At 39.3% G+C, this 13996-nt stretch overlaps 1 protein-coding gene across 2 annotated transcripts in view; it reads right to left on the minus strand.

Moving 5' to 3' along the window:
- CDK19 (cyclin dependent kinase 19) overlaps window positions 1-13996 on the minus strand; it is a 112656-nt gene that overhangs the window by 82432 nt on the left and 16228 nt on the right. The window lies entirely within an intron of this gene.

The raw sequence follows: 13996 nt of genomic DNA on the forward strand, positions 1-13996 counted from the left end.
ATGCTCCAAGGCATTATACAACACACACACCAAAAAGTTTAGAATAGGAATTTAAGAGACAAGAATGTTTGACATAAACAACAAAAGAACAGCCCTGCTAGTGAACATGAACATTAGTATCTACCCTGACTTCAGAGGCAAATACAAGCTAATGCTTACGGCTAAGAGAGCAGATACATCATCTGCATTAAATCACAGAGGATGGAACACAGAAGAGTTCACAAAAGAACCAGGAACCTGAGTCAGAGGAAGGATAACAAGCAGAAGAGTTCAAGTTACATGCAAGTAGACTGGTAGAAAGGATTTTTAAAAATTCCTACAAATAACATTTCTCCTTACTCAGACCACAAATGTTTTACAATGGTTACTGAAATAACTGAATGTCATAAGACATTTTGTCCCAATCAACATGTCACTACTATACAATAGGATAACTCAGCCAAATACTCTAAGAAGTGCAACATGTATTTTGTTTCCACTCATTATGATATTTTCCACAGTAAGATAAAAATCAAAACAGCATGCCCTTTATCAAGCCTTATAAAAAGAGCACAGGTCAAGGATTCTTCCTTTATCCCATTTTTGCCAAGAGAGAAAACATGTTTCTGCAATGCTCTTCCGAAAAAACATAGAATAGACCTTTTTTATTTGGCAAGAAGCATGGAAAAGTTCAGGCAAGAGGCCAGATGTTTTGTTAAAAATGTGTAACGGTACAGTTTAGCTTTGCTGAGGACCCACAAATCGTGCCCTGAGAGCCTGGTCTCAATGCCCTCTGTTCTTACTTAGTATCCAGCAAGATATTTTATTCCAGAGGTATAAAAACTGCATACAAACAGCCCCCCCAAAAAAAACTCTTATAAAAAGACACAAGCAATGTTTACTAACCTATGCTGTATGACTGCAGTAATTTCTGCCACTATCCAAAGGCATATCATATACTGTAACTCATACATGAAGTTACTTTAGCACAACTTCTGCCAGAAGTGAGATGGAAGCTGCAGTGAGAGTGGCCTGGCACCCTGGTTCCACACCACCCCTTCCCAACACGTTTTTCCTCCTCTTTGTTCTTCTTGAAACACCATCATCATCTCCTCCTTCCAAGCACATGCTACGTGCCCACTTATCATTCCTAATCATTCCTGGAAGGGTATTGTGTACACGCCTGTTTGGCTCCTATTTTTGCCACAGCTTTGTATGGCGCAGTCCTCATCACAGTTCTGCCACACAACATCCAATCTCAGAGCAGACTTCAAGGCCCTCTGTCTCTTGTTCCACTCTGAACGTCCTCTTACCCTACCACCCTCAGATTATCAGGTACTTCAAAAGAATGAAGTAAATTATCATGATTTTACACTGGCTCAGTGGAGCAAAAAGACTCAATAATAATGAAAGAGGCATTACAGAGACTAAACAGAAAGACTGCATGACACTGAAGCAAATACAATGATAAATGGAAGTGCAAAAAGGAGCACTAATGAATGCTATTTCATAAACAACATTTTTCAAAAATCTCACTTAGAAAAAGGCTGGCAAGGAAGATTTCTTGCTTTACATTTTCTTGACTATTTATAGCTTACGAATTGGACTGCATGCAACAACAGAGCAATTAGCTTAAACTCTACCGATATTCTCACTGGTGATAATTGGTTGCTTCTTTTAAGAACATCTGTTCCATCTTCCTTAAGAAACGAGGAGCAAACCCTGTTACCTAGACAACAGAATCCTTCTGAGCATCACACACCAAAAGGGTAGCATCAACTTAAGTCACATTTCTTATTCCTTCTCCCTGCGGCTCCATTATCACTGGTAGCATAATCAGATGTCTTCACTTCTTAAGATGAAATCCCTATTTATCAGACAACAAACTCAGGTCTGCTTCCACGTGCACATTTTACTGTCCTTCAGCTGAGCAACAAACAATTTGAGGCGTTGTACGCAGGCAGTCTCCACCACCACGACCATCACTCTGTCAACCTGAAAACACTGCAGAGTGTTTTGGAGCAAGTCCTTTCAAATACAGAAATTTCAGCTCAGTTCCCTTGAATGTGGCCCAGAAACAGTCACCTTTGCCATTATGCCTCCAGATTACTGGAGATATCCAAGGGCTACAGGGATCCATCTCACAATGGTGCCCACTAGTGTTCTCCAGTCAACACAATGGAGAATAGCACTCAAAAGTAAAGATAGCTCACTGGGCAGAAAAAGTTGCAAAACACCACCAATCCACTATCTCCCTTAAATTCAGAGCGCTTCATTCTCCAACGCCAATGACTTGAACTTGTTTCCCTCCTTCACCTTCTTCCTTTCTTGACTGATGAAGAGGGACCCATATCCTCAACTGCATATGTAACTGTCTCTGGTCAGGGTGGAAACTTCTGTAGGAGAAATTCACAGCTCTATGTTTGTTTTTGCACATGCAATAGTAATCAGGCTCTGCGTATGTGCTACAGGCTCAAAACGAATCAGGTCAACACACTGGAGTCAATAGCACTACGAACTTGCAAGTAACAACTATTAAAGCAGAATATAGACAATCAGATCACCACAGACCACACATTAGAACTGAACACTTCAGGGCCTTACTAATTCAAACATGACAGGTACTTTTTAGGAAAGATCTCAAGTTATATTCCCACGTATTTACACTAGCATGCAGAACAATACAGAAATAATTACATGAACATCTGATAAGCAAGTAGATGCCAGTTTGAACATCTACTAAAGTAACCAAGAGTATTAATCAAAGATTGGGTTTGCTCAATTTGCAGATTTTGCATTTTTTGAGGGTACTTCAGGGCACTTAATTTTATAAGACAGGAATGGAATAAGTTAAAGGAAGGCTTCTGCTGCACCACCTTACATAGAATCATTTTATAGGAGAAAGATAACATTGAAGATAATTTAAATGGAATAGGAATACAGATCTGTTCTTCAGTCCCGTATGTGCTGAAGAAAAAGAATAATAATTCTGGAAGTATTGAAGGAAGAAAATAGGAATTTGAAAATGGTCTGGATTTGAGACGCCCTAAAGATGGAGAAGTGAAATAAACCATCTGGCCCCAGCCTGAAAATCTGAACAATGGAGATAGCTGAAAACCATTAAAACTGAAAGTCACAGAAGAATTCCTTATTGGACTACAGGGCTTTGAGCAAGCTCAGAGAACTTCAGATGGGGAATGCTACAAAAGAAAACTTGTTAATGGTAAAATATTTAAGTCACGTGTAATATATGGTTATAGCAAGAATGTAAAAGGTTCAATGACAACCTCACCTCCAAAAGAAAAACAAAATAGACAAGATAAAGCCCCAGTAAGAGCAAAATCACTAATATGCAACAAAAATAACATGTCAAAAAGGAAGGGACAATTATTAGCCTGAACAAGAAAGATGTTCAGACGGATAAGAATACTGAACAAACCTCGGAGTTTGGTCAGAGAAACATCATTAATCACAGTAATAAGAAGAGTTTTGCAATAGTAGAAGCTCAGAGAAGCAGACACTGTACTGCTCGCAAATATTAAAGGCATTTGGAGAAAAAGGGAAAAGAAATCAGGGAAAACAGTACAAAAGGCAATTGAGATAAAAAGAAACCAGAGTAATCTAATAAGCAAGTGAAAAAATGGAAAGACAAAGAGAATTAAGAAAAACTCTGCAGGGGCCATGGGATGGGATAAGTCTGTTAGTGCAGAAAGAAAAGGCTTCCTCAAATGACTTCAAGTACTGGCAACCATTCTCATATCTCATAATTTGTCTCAAACAAAATTAATTTACTGATAGCTTCCTTTAATATCATGTTCTCATATTCAAAAAATGACATTTTTCCAACAGTAGAGTCTGTAAAGTCTACCCTCACTTCAACACCCTTGGGTGGCTGAATAGAAGAATGCTCAAGGTCAAAAGCATAAGGAGTATACATACATACCCACAGATTTCGTGCATGTGTGTGCTACATCAGGCAAAGAGCGGTTTTAAGGAAACGTCCTGATGCTGCTAACAAGGAAGGAACATTTAGCCAGTCAGACGGTAAAATGGAGCAGAGGAAAAAAAAACACGATGCTCACATCTTTGTCCTTTTAAAACCAAAATGCAAATTCAGTAAATCCTATGTACTAAGAACAGAATTCAAGACGATTCATTTGGTGACTGCTGTACTGTTAACTACAGTTCACAGGCTTCAGAAAGCACCCGTGCCTCAAGATTCCCATACGGTAATGTATCAAAGCCTCACAAAGATAAGAAGAGTCTCAGAAAACGGAAACTGGATTCAAACAAAGCTATTTTCCAACCACAGATAATACACATGCACAGGTTCACACACACAAAATGAAGAACCATACTGAAATTTAGAATGAAATTCAGCGAGGTTAATCAAGTTTCAGTGCAAGTTTTCAAGATGTCTTCCCTCCAAAAACAAAGTTGGCTACAAGCTTAAATATAAAACCTACAGAGTAAATACAACTGTAGACTCGAAATTCCATCCATTTAGCCATCAAAAAGTTGAAACCAATGCCAAATGAACTACTGAAAAATAACTTTTTCATTAGCATTTGATCAAGCTCTGTAATTTTTTTCCTTGTTTACAAATGTTCTATTCTCAGTCTAGCCATCTCTAATCTGTATTAGTTTACTCCACTTAGGCACTATTAACTCTATTTTATTTCTGCCTCACAGACTCAATGAGGCACAGAGAACAAGAATGATGGGCTTCTATATCCAATGTGCTTTACAGAAACACTGTTTTAAAAGCTGAAAATGTTTCATCTCTATCCAAGTTAACTGGAAGTACAGTCATAGATGTGATACCAAAAAATAAAAAAAATAAGAAATTAAGCTTTTAAATGATAATAAGTGAAAAGAATGTAAAAGCTAAGGCTACTACCCTTTAAAAGTACTCCAGTGCTCTAACATTCAGTACTCTATACATTAGTAATTAATTTACAGCAGAAAGTCATTCGCATTTTACAGTGCAGGAAAAGAAACCTCCAACAGGCAAGGAAAGCTGAGAGTATGCAATGAAAGAATGAGACTCCTCAGGATCAATAAATCCCAGTGAATGGAAGCCCATCTCAAGCATACATACACAGATGCACACAGTTTGGAAAAAAATAAAAAATAATAAAAAAATAGGAGCAAACAGAGATCTATGTGAGGTTATGGAAAAACTGAGGCATGGTTCAAGCAGTAGCTGATGCTGCTGGGACATATACATCCATTCAGGTAAGACAGACAGACAGGACAGGGAAGGTAGTATTGTCCTGTATACGAAGAATGCGTATTAAAATACATGCAGTTTTTGTTTTTGATAGATGATGGGCTTCTCAACAGCTTGTGGGGCAGAAACAGCAGAAAGACCAGTATGGATGCCATGTTGGGACTGTGACAGTCACCTGCTAAGTATGGAGAATCAAATCAAGTCTTCTGCACACTCCAAGCAAGTTCATGACTCACAGACTCTGGTCAATATGGGAGACCCTGACCTCTCCTACATTCACTGGAAGAGTAACATAACAGAGCATAAGCAACCCAGGTGACTTCTGGAGGGCATCAGCAATAACTTCTTAACATGCTTACTGGATGAGAATAGCACGCAACTATTTCCAAACAATCAAGAATTGGTTGGAAACAGGACACCCAACAGCAGCCTTGGCTGTAGAGCCTGAGTGAAGATCTCAAGTAGCAAAGCACAGACCCAGGGCTTCAGAAAAGTGGACTTCAGCTTATTCAGGGGACTGGCCATGGGAGGCAGGCTCTGAAAAGCAAACGAACTCTGGAAAGCTGGCAAGGGTACTTAAAAATACAAGCATCAGTGGCCTGGCTTAGCTATGGTAATTGTCAGAGCTTCAGTGCAAAATGGGCAGTATACAGACATAGATGAAAAAAGGGACGGGCTACACAGGAATATTTCAAAACATAATCCAGGCATGTAAGGATTAAGTCAAGAAAGCAAAAACTATCTTAGAATTCAGCCTTGCGAGGAATATTGAGGGCAACATGAAGAGCATCTGTTACTATGTTAGTTGTGAAAGGCTGAACTAGAAAATGTGAGACTGTTGCTAAATGAAGCAAGCAATTTAGTAACAGTAACTTAAAACAGAAGAGTCTCACCTTCTGTCAAGAATCCACTACTTGAAAATCAGTCATCAGCTCTCAGTCCGAGGCACCAAAAAATGGTCACGTGTAACATTAAATTAACAAAAGGCATGTTGGAAAATTATATAAATCAAGATAGTATTCAAACAATTCTACATCTCCACACAAAATAAACTGAAAACAAATTTAAGCTAATTTTGCTTGACTACAGAGAAGGCATAAAACAAAAACACGAAATGTAAAGAAAAAGAGAAAATAAACAGATAGGATAGAAATTTAGGAAACAAGATTTTTAGAACATACCACTTGAAGCATTAAAACATATACAGACATGTTTTTGTACATAGACTCAATCTCGATAGTATTTAAGTTTGACAGGTTTTTTAAAATGTCTTTCCTGCATTACCTGCAAGCTTATTCTTCTTTATCCAAGCAATAAAGCAGCATTTGCTTTCAGTGCATTGCTGCCTCCAACTTAACCTAAAGAGGGTTAGATTTGCTTTGTTTATTCATTTCTGTTGAAGTCACCATCAGTTAGCCCTGCATTTGTGTGCATCCGAAAGTATTGCAGATTTGAAGTCAGTAGCAAATTGAAAGCGAAAACAACTGAGCCAGAAGAGCACTGAACACCCATTTTCCCTACTTAACTTCACTGAGAATTTGGATTATATCCTAAATGATGTTAAGTAGCGGTCAGAGAGGCCTCTGACTCACACTGCATTGCAATGAGGGAAAAGCTTTCCTTCTCTTCTGTTTAACAAACTTGCCACAAATTTGTCAATGCTTTTTTCCTGCTGTGAGCACAAAGATACAACTTCAAGAAAATGAAGAACACCTCTGTATGAAAAACAGCACTTCAAATAAGGTAGTCAGAAAGCAAGTGTGTTAAAAGCAGTATTATCTTTCTTTCCCTGCAGCCTGCCCTATTGTTAAACTGCTAAAGGGAAGTGGTTGTAGACAGACAATAGAACTGACTGCCTTCTTCAGATAATGCTCTACTTTTGTCACAACTGCACGACAAAATATTACACTTCAAGCAGTGAAACCTATTTTCATAAACTGTAAAGTGCATTTACGTATTGATACACTCAATTGATAAAACACAAATCTTTCTATTTAGCGGATTTATTACATGCTTCTTGTCCATTTTTAATGAAGTTCAATTGTTCTTTCAGATAAAATACGGACAAGAATCATCCACGGAACAAAGAGGGAATTCAGGTAACCCCTCATGCACCAAAAAAGTACTTAAATTACACAGATTAGTCAAGATTAGAGCATGCAACTCAGAGAGCTCTTATTTCTTCACGTGGCACGCAAAACATAAGTTCTCACATAGCTGAACCAAGCCTTCTTTCTAGCTGATTCATACTTAAAGTCATGATACACAGATACTTCTAGCCAACACACTCTAATTCCCTAATAAAAATCCCTTCAATTTTTATTTTTAAACTTACACACATTTCATCACCTCCAGCTATTAAAAAAAGAGAGTGGTGTTTCAAAGTTTCCACAAACAAATGCAACAATCTTTTCTAATTAGGTAGCAGAGAATTTATGGTGAGATTCCTACATTGCCAATTATTTTACATAATCATATTATTTTGGCAAGGGGAAAAGGAGTTCTGACATTCAAAAGGAATCTCCTACTGTACATGTACTCATGAATACACTTTTTTTTTTTTCCTAAACACCTTGTTTTTCCTACAATCGCGTTAAAACTAGGGACTCAAGTTAGAAACATACTTTCTTACATCACAGTAAACACTGTGATATTGTAAGACAAGGAAAAGGGTCAATACAGCCAAAGTAAAAGACGTGTATGGATTATGAAAATCCATGCAACTGTATTTGAAAAGAGTCAAAGGCACTACAAGTTTTCAAAGTGATTTATTTATATCAAAAAGTTATTGTTAGTCCCATATAGCTGATGCTTTCCACATTCTTAACAGAAAAAAAGATGGGTCAAACAAGTTAGGCCAGTCTGAACTAGGGTCTCTAATTAAGTAGTTTCACATTTAGCTCATTTATCTAAGTGGTTTCCAATTCAAGAGATGGGAGCAGTTTGGAAGTTACGTACAGTGCCTGACAGTGGCAGGAGCAAAGCAGCTTTCCTGGCTCTATCAGCAAGGCACGACCTGGACTCTCAAGCAGCCCTAGACCATGGGATCAGTAGCACTGCTGAGAAACATGGCAAATACGCAAAGTGCAAAAAGACATAGAGAGCAAGTTTAGCTTGGCTCAGGCTCTGCACTTTGACACCACAGACTCCAAAAGCTGGAAGGAGGATAAGCAGCCCCAAATGAGCTGTTTATCGCAGAACAACTCTGACTGGAGGGGATCTTAAAGATCATCTATTTCCAACCCTCTGCCATAGGCAGGGCTGCCACCCCCCAGCTTAGCTGCCCAGGAACCCATCCAACCTGGCCTTCAGCACCTTCAGGGATGGGGCACCCACAGCTTCTCTGGGCAGCCTCTGCCAGTACCTCGCTCCGAGTAAAGAATTTCTTCTAAACATCTAACCAAAATCTCCGTCTTTCAGCCTAAAGCCATTCCCCCTTGTCCTGTCACTATCAGACTGGGCAAAATGTCAGCACCCTCTTGCTTGTAAGCCCCCTACAGAAACTGGAAAGGTTGCAATGAGATCTCTGCAGAGCTTCCTCTTCTCTGAAGCTGAACAAGCTCAGCCCCCTCAACATTCTTCATAGAAGAGTTGCTCCAATCCTTTGACCATTTTCAGGGCCCTTCTCTGGTCCCACTTTAACAGCTCTGTGTCCTACCTGTACTGGCGGCCCCACGTCCAGATAGCAGATGAGGCCTTACACAGACAGAACAGAGGGAGAGGGACAATTACCTCCCTCACTTTGCTGACCAATCCTCTTGTGGTGCAGCCCAGGAAACTGCTGGCCTTCCAGGCTGTAAGTGCACACTGCTGTTTCACGTCCAGTTTTTCATCCATCAGGACATTCCAAGTCCTGCTCTCAACGAGTTGTTTTCCCAGTCTGTACTCATATATGGGATTGCCTTGACCTGAGTGCAGCATCTTGCACTTGGCCTTGTTGAACCTCATTTAAGTTCTCAAGTGCTTACTTTTTGAGTCTGTCCAGGTCCCTTTGAATGGTGCCCCTTCTTCCTTATGTCAACAGCATCGCTCAGTTTGCTGTTAACAAACTTGCTGAGGGTACACTCAAGCCCACTATCCTAGTGAAGGTCACGGACAGCAGGGGGGCAATAGGAAAAATGCAAAAGCAAAGGGACGGAGCCCTTACTCATGAGATCTGACAAAGAAAAAGTTTAGAAAACTACCATTTAACCAAAAAGCCTTTTAAAGCCCTGCCCACCCACAGGAACTGAGGAGGCCAAAACATTTGTACCCTCTAGCACTTTGTAATATACATTGCATCAATAGGCAAAACGCCTGAAAATAATTTGTGCATGCTGAATTGTTTGAATGAGCTTTCAGTACCTCATTTAACATTAGTCAGAATTATTTTAGCCTGTCCCTATAAATGCCAGTAGGAACACAAAGGCCAGTGAGAGCTCCCACCAGCATCCCACAGTGCGCTGGCACCACGTCAAGGTCTCCCAGAAGGAGCAGCCTCTGGCAGCTTCACCAACAGCCAGCACACACAGGCACAGGATGCAGCAGCTGAAGTGATTATGCATCCCAGATCCCAAAATACACAGAGGGCAGAACTACAACCATTCAGACCACTCATAAACAAGGCTAGGTATAAAACACTGCTGCTCTGTGGCTCTGCTTTTCCCTATTAAACCATCTGTAATAGTCTCATTTTTCCCCCACATTAAAAAAAAAAAAAAAAGTGCTGATACAGAAAAGTCCAATGAAGCTTAGAGTTAAGATCACTATTTACAGAAAAGATGGCTAGAAAAGACAATTTATCCTTGGAAGAGATGAAATTCACAGTGTTGGCAGTAGAGAGAAAAGCCAGACAGACGCAGGAGCTGACAGGCAGCCTCCTAGCACTAATTCAAGTCAATGGTTCAAGGGAAAAGAAACCTTTACTAGTTGTCATCTGCCTACAAGCTATGCATTAGGAACAAAAGCAATTTTATAAGAAGATACTCTTCAGCTTTTGATTTTCGGGGTTTAAAACAATTTCAGAGCAAGACCACACACACCGTGGTAAAAGTGACTTACAAACGTTCATTGGCTTCCAGGACATTTTACTGCTATATTTACTACACTGTGCTGTCTCAAAAAAAAAAAAAAAAAAAAAAACAAATAGAACACACTAAGAACACTGACTGTTGAGTGCTTTTGAGGAAAATCAAGTTTACTTCTGATTTCTCATTGAATTTTTTTGGAAACGCAATCAGCCAGGTAGCAGCTATAAATACCAGATGAAATACATACCTCAGTGGCAAACAGATCAAAAAAAATTTACAGGGACAAGAGTTCAGACCTTTCAGAAAATTCCCAATTGCTTTGCTTAAGACACCTAATTTCAGTGACCACTCAGGAATAGTAGCTGTGTCCAGTAAATGGAGACTTCAGAACCCCTCTGGGAAACCCATGCCAGTACTCAGTTAAAAAAAAAAAAAGAAAAAAAAAAAGTTGTGGGAGGTTTATTGTGCTCAGATGGAGTTTCATGGATTTTAATTAGTGCCCGTTGCCTTCTGTCTTATCCATGGGCACCACTAAGTCTGACTCCCATTGCTTTGAACTTTCCCTTCAGGGATTTATACATACGTAAGATTCCCCCCTCAACCCTTCTCCAGAATCAACAGTACCAGCTCTCCCAGTCTTTCCTCATATAAAAGATGTTCCAGACCTTTAATCATCTTTATCATTCATGCCCTAGGTCTCTCTTGTACTGGAGAGCCTAGGATTGGAACCAGTTCTCCAAGTAAGGCCACACCAGTGCTGAATAGAGAGGAAAGATCACCTTCCCCAGCCTGCTGGCAATGCTCTGCCTAATGCAGCCTAGGATGCTGTTAACCATCTTTGCCCTGAGGATGCCTTGCTGGCTCATGGTCAGCTTGCTGTCCAACAAAGCCTTCTTTGCATAGTTACTTTCCAGGCAGCTGCTGCCCAGCATCTACTGGTGCCTGGAGTTATTTCACCTCTGTGTGGAACTGCATTTTTCTTTTTTGAACTCCACAGGATTCCTCTCAAATCATTTTTCCACAGCCTGTTGAGGCTCCTCTGAACAGCAGCACAACTCTCTGATGTATCCACAACTCCTCAATTTCGTTTAACCCATAAACTTCTTGGCTGTGATGCAGCTTTACGCTGTGCTCACACCTCTCAGAATCCAGAACTGCATCCTCTCTTCCAAATAAGTCAATATAATGGAATAAGCCAATAATACAGAAGCCTCCCAAATTGCTCACAACCAGAATTTTTCTACTGACTTTCAGATCAGCCCATGCCACCATTCAGCCTTTAGTTTCTGCAATTCCTCATGTGAAATTCAGCATAAATTTGAGTAAGTTAACCGCTGACTCATTCATATTTTTCAGCTTCACTTTTTTAAATGTTCATGCCTGAAGCCCAGCAACAACATATCTCTCAAGAGCACACAAATAGTTGGCGTTTCAATTATCTTCAGAACATACTCTGCTTACAGGGAAGAAATTAGAGCCTCTTTTGGATACAATTATTATCACATAAGAATCTCCTCTACTGGAATTTCAACATTCCAGTACAACAGAACTGACTGCAATATGGATTCCTGCTTCAGGAGGGTCATAGAATGGTTTGGATTGGAAGGGATCTTTAAGATCACCTAGTTCCAACCCCCTGCTATAGGCAGGGACACCTCCCTCTAGACCAGGTTGCTCACAGCCCCACCCAGCCTGGCCTTGAATGCTTCCAGGGAGGCATCCACAGCCTCACTGGGCAACCTGTTCCAGTGTCTCACCACCCTCACAGTAAAGAATTTCTTCCTAATATCTAGTCTAAATCTACCCTCTTGTAGTTTAAAACCATTTCTCTCTGTCCTGTCACTACCTGCCCTAACAAAAAGGTTGCTACCCAGCCTTCCTGTAGGCCCCCTTTAGGTACTGGAAGGCCACAATAAGGTCCCCCCAGAGCCTCTTCCGCAGGCTGAAGAGAAGATATCATCCTGCAGTTGAAAAAAAAATGTAATAATCACTCACCCCAGGAGCTAGTAGATTTATTCTGAGTATTTAGGCAATACTACATACAAACCAGTCTTGAATCACAGCACTCAAATGCCTTTCAATTCAGTAATATATTCCTCAATCACACTGTCAGTGTTTTCAGGTTACAGAACTACTAAATCATTCTGAACAAAACACAGTTGAGTATACCAGTGTTTCTTACATCTGCAGAGCTTTCAAAGAACATTAGAGAAGAAAGAATGAGTGCTGTGTTTGGTTTTTTTTTTTTTTTTTTTTTTTTTTTTTTTTTTTTTTTTTTTTTTTTTTTTTTTTTTTTTTTTTTTTTTTTTTTTTTTGTGGTTGGTTGGTTGAAGTTAAATGTCAAAAGAACTATACCCATGACATTTTAAAACCACTTCTTTTCAGGCTAATATTCCTTTCTTAATCAGTAAACACTACACTTTTAAATACAAGATTAACAATCAATGCATTAGTTATAAATCTTCTTCTCTTTGTGGAAAACACCTTTGATCCTGCCTGTTTGCTAGAAAAATAACCACTTCTTTTCCAATTATTTCATCTTTACCATTTACATATTTCTAATATTTGACAACCCAGAAATTTCATTGAGGCAGGCAGCGATCTGCTACTTATCCCCAGTTACAGTGTTTTACTATGAACTTTAGAGAAGAGTAAAATAACATCCAAGGAAGAATTAAAAGAGTAACTATTGAGAGGATCTAAACAATTTATGCAACTGCTATTTGCACAAAGCTTGAACAATTTAAAAACAAATAATTAAGGAATGAAATGATGATATATGGTTAGAGGACAAAGTAATCTGACACTATTTCCTCACAATGTTGTGTCTGGCAGGACCGGCTCCGTACCACAGTGCTATCATGACAAAAGTCTCCTCTGGACTATATTCCACACACTGATTCTTGTCTTTTGTCTGTTTTAAATCATACTACTATGGAGACGAAGAAACTGAAAAATACTTCACTGCTGTCAAAACAGACTTAGGCAGAAATATTAGCAAAAAGGCCACTGAGTAGATTTTGTGTAAAGCAATCAACAGCAATGGAGCCAACTCTCAAATCCCTCAGTGACCTTGACCTTGCAGTGACAAGCACTTTAAAAGGACAGTATTTTTATCTGTTATGGCCCTTGACACAGAATTACTGTGTGCACTGTGCTGAACACAGTACTGCTCAGTTTGTGAACATCACAGATTTCTAATGCTTCACAATGTATTGAGCACCTGAATACTGTACATCTGCACAACAGCACCAGCTTATAAAAAGCTGTAGGCACAAATGGTGCCTTATATTTCCAAAAGCCCTCAGCATACTGACAGCATTCAAAGAAGGTAAATATTTAATCAAGCAAATGCACTCATGTTGTAATGCAGGAAATTCTTGCACTGCAAAATTTTACTCATTATCCAGCATTTCAACACTACTGCATATTTTCAGTCAGAACTCGCTCTTTAAATGTTTTTGATCCTCACAGAAAAACATCTAATTCTTACCAACTTTGAAGGAGTTTATATAAATATATGTACATATGAGCACTACTGTGCCCTCTTTTTTTCCCTTAAGATACATGTAATAAAAATACAAGTAAAGCTGTTTTTATTTTGCTATGAAACTTCTCCGTACTTAGCAAAGCAAAAAAGGAACGAGGAAAACAAGCTGTTATCAGGTACCAAACCATTAGTCTGACATAAAATACACTGTTAGCAAGCTGACTTGTAATGACAGTTGTAATCTTTCAAAACCATTTTCTTACAAGTCATTTTAAAACCACCCAG

The sequence above is a fragment of the Centrocercus urophasianus genome, unplaced genomic scaffold (genome assembly GCF_019232065.1).
Source record: "Centrocercus urophasianus isolate 14NV4802_14NV808 unplaced genomic scaffold, USGS_Curo_1.0 seq_10, whole genome shotgun sequence".
Taxonomy (NCBI): Eukaryota; Metazoa; Chordata; class Aves; order Galliformes; family Phasianidae; genus Centrocercus; species Centrocercus urophasianus.